Source organism: Magnolia sinica, chromosome 7 (genome assembly GCF_029962835.1).
Source record: "Magnolia sinica isolate HGM2019 chromosome 7, MsV1, whole genome shotgun sequence".
Classification (NCBI taxonomy): domain Eukaryota; kingdom Viridiplantae; phylum Streptophyta; class Magnoliopsida; order Magnoliales; family Magnoliaceae; genus Magnolia; species Magnolia sinica.
Genome location: NC_080579.1, coordinates 49708599 through 49711669, shown reverse-complemented (window position 1 = coordinate 49711669; position 3071 = coordinate 49708599).

Sequence of the window (3071 nt, the reverse complement as noted above, 5' to 3'; positions counted from 1 at the left end):
AGATGAATTGGCTAGGTTGTTCGACTGGGTATGCTGACAAGATGAGTTGACTTGCGAGTTGACTGGGTGACTTGACTTGTCTTGTTAATTCAAAGCTCTATAGGGTTTAGGATTAGGTTAAGTTTAGGATTTAAGATTGGGGTTCCTAAAGTTTAGGCATCTAGGGTTGGGGTTTGGTTAACCACCTATCAGTTCAAACTCAATCAATTTAGTAGCCTGGGGTGGGGTGTATACACCCACCAAGATGGATGTTTCTAATCCACACCATCCATCCATTTTACTTGCTCATTTAAGAGCATGACCCAAAAAATGAGGCAGATTGTATGCTCAACTAGACCACACCACTGGAAACAAGAGGATAATGATAAAAGCTAAAATTGGAGTGGGATCCACGGTATCTTAGCTTAATCCACAACTTTCATGCCTCCAAAAAGTTTATAACAAAAAACACAAATATTATCTTAACCCACAACTTTCATGGCCCCCAAAATGTTTCTAACATAGGTGTTCAATTTCCTTTGTAGTAGTATGTGGTGTGGTCCTCCGCATGTGCTTTGGATTTGCCTCTTTTTTGGGCTAATGCCTTAAAATGAGCTCATAAAATGAATGTACAATGTAGATCAGACACATGCATTAAAGTGAGCCCATAAATTTTGTGTTTTATTTTTCTCCTCCTTTGTATTAGTGAATTTATCAACGTCAATTAAGTAGCTTATAAGAATTTAAAATAATAAATAATTATTACATATTTATTAACATTTATTATGACTAAATAAGCCCAAGACAGCTTCTAAAGAGAATCCGTACAGCCGACCCAGTTAATTGGGACGAGGTTTGATGAGGATGATGATGATTAGAGTTGGGCACATCTGACCCGATCCGGTGGATCCGACCCAATCAGATCTGATGTGATCTATTTTGAACCGAAATGACGGCCTGGATCGGTACAGATCGAGTAGGGGTGCTTCAGATCCGACCGTTTTCGGATCGAGATTGGGTCGTGGTTAATCCGGATCGACCTGATCCGAAAACTCGATCCGAATGGAACCAGATCGATTCGATCCGGCTCGATCCAAAGTGGTTCATATCGATATTTCTACTTTTTCCTATGGTATGGTGTAACGTTTCAAAAAAATCCGTACAAAGACCCGAGTACCACCTCAAATAGAAATCCTTAATGACCGAATCCTCTAGAAATTAGATGAAAATTAATTAAGTACTAAACTAAATTACTCAATGGACTTGCTTGAACCACTATCTATATAAACTGTAAGACCCAAAACCATTAGAATCGCTAGCTCAACATTTCCTAAAGACCTAAGAGAAATCCCAAAACCCATTTGCTCTCGAGAGCACATTGAAACTCCGTATCGGACCTGTACCACGCATCGAAAGTCCGATTATCGGGAAACTATAAGGTCATGACCACCTTATTGGGCTTGACAACTATCGAGGGAATCAAGCCCAAATAAATAATATCCAGAAATGCACAACTTAAACCCGGAGCAAAGTGTGTGAGAAACGCGAATATCTTTGGAAAATGAGCTCAAACTTAAGTGAATTGGACCATTCACTTGCGGCCAAAATTGAAGGTTTCAGACCGTCAGTTTCTGACTAAACTTTACCCGTGGATCAGAGAAATTTTCCTACACATGTCAGTATACTTGTGGCCCAGATCGAGTGATGATGACCGTTAAACTGATACAGGTCCTCCACGGTCGATCCACAAGTCCGATCGGACCGAAACCTTAACCTGACTTCTATTCATGGTCAGGGAACTTACTCCATGACATAGGTGAGTAATGGGCCTCCAGATGAGTCCCGTTTGCCCGAAACAAACACCCTTTTGCTATAACCTAAGTATACCATGGCCCTGGGGTCATTGACATCAGTTTTGGGCCTATATAATGCCCTTAAACCACCCCTCTTTCATTCCATACGAATTCTCTAACCCTAGGTGAGAGAAGAGAGAAAAGAGAAGAAAAGACTGAGGAGAAGAGAGTGTGACCTATGAATTGTTGTTAGGATTCACTCCCACTACACCACGAACCGAATCATTTCTCCTGTTTCACTACACTGTCGATTCCAAATACGATTTGGGTAAGAAATCCTAAACCTAATCCTGTTTTAGGGATTTAAATAGAGGAAGCGATGAAATAGCTAACCTATTTCATGATTTAGGTAGCCGTTGTGCTGTAGACGGGGGCATAGTGTACAAACCGAGTTCATAATGAGCATACCGACGAAAGGTGCGGACTATAAACATTTAGGTTATGGTTTTCAAGGCTTTTAATGTCAGCAATGATTTATGTCTGACATGATTACTACCACATAACCTTAGTTACGATGTATTCGATAAATTATACATGTGTGTGAACTATGTGAATATATTATGCATTCCATGTGTTTGTTGAAATGATTGAATGAAATTGCTATTATATGCTTGCCATGACTATTAATCTAAAATACATGTTTGTTGTATGAATAACAACTCCTTTATGAAAGGATCTGCCATAATATATGTTTAACTAATTTAGTTTACGTATATGGTATTATGTAGTCTAAGTGTTTGATAAAATGTCTGAATGAGAAATTATTTGATAAATAGCTTCCAACAAGGGTGTTGAGATAGGATTATCAACTACCTTGTCCACAGTTGTAGTTTCTGTCATGTAATGTAAATTGCTACTAAGTGATTTATGGTTGATATGCATACGTATAACAATATGTTTAATGTGTTCGGTAAAATGCTCAAATGGGATTTATATTTAAATTGATGGCTAAATGTTGTTATGAATATCACATGTATCTACATGCTACGTTTGAGTATGTTTGGGACTACCACCTATCTAGGCAATCGGTAAGGGCTCCTGATTGAGTGGTCGAACTAGTTCGCCACATTAGATACGCTCAAGGAATCCGAGTCGTACGGTGATTGTCGACAGTGGTTTGGTCACGTGGAATGCTTATGCGCTCCATGTCGATTAATTCAGCGTGTGCTCATACTAATCGAACTTGTCAAATAACTCGATTGGCGTATTATGTGTTTACCATGTATGGACACTACTGCA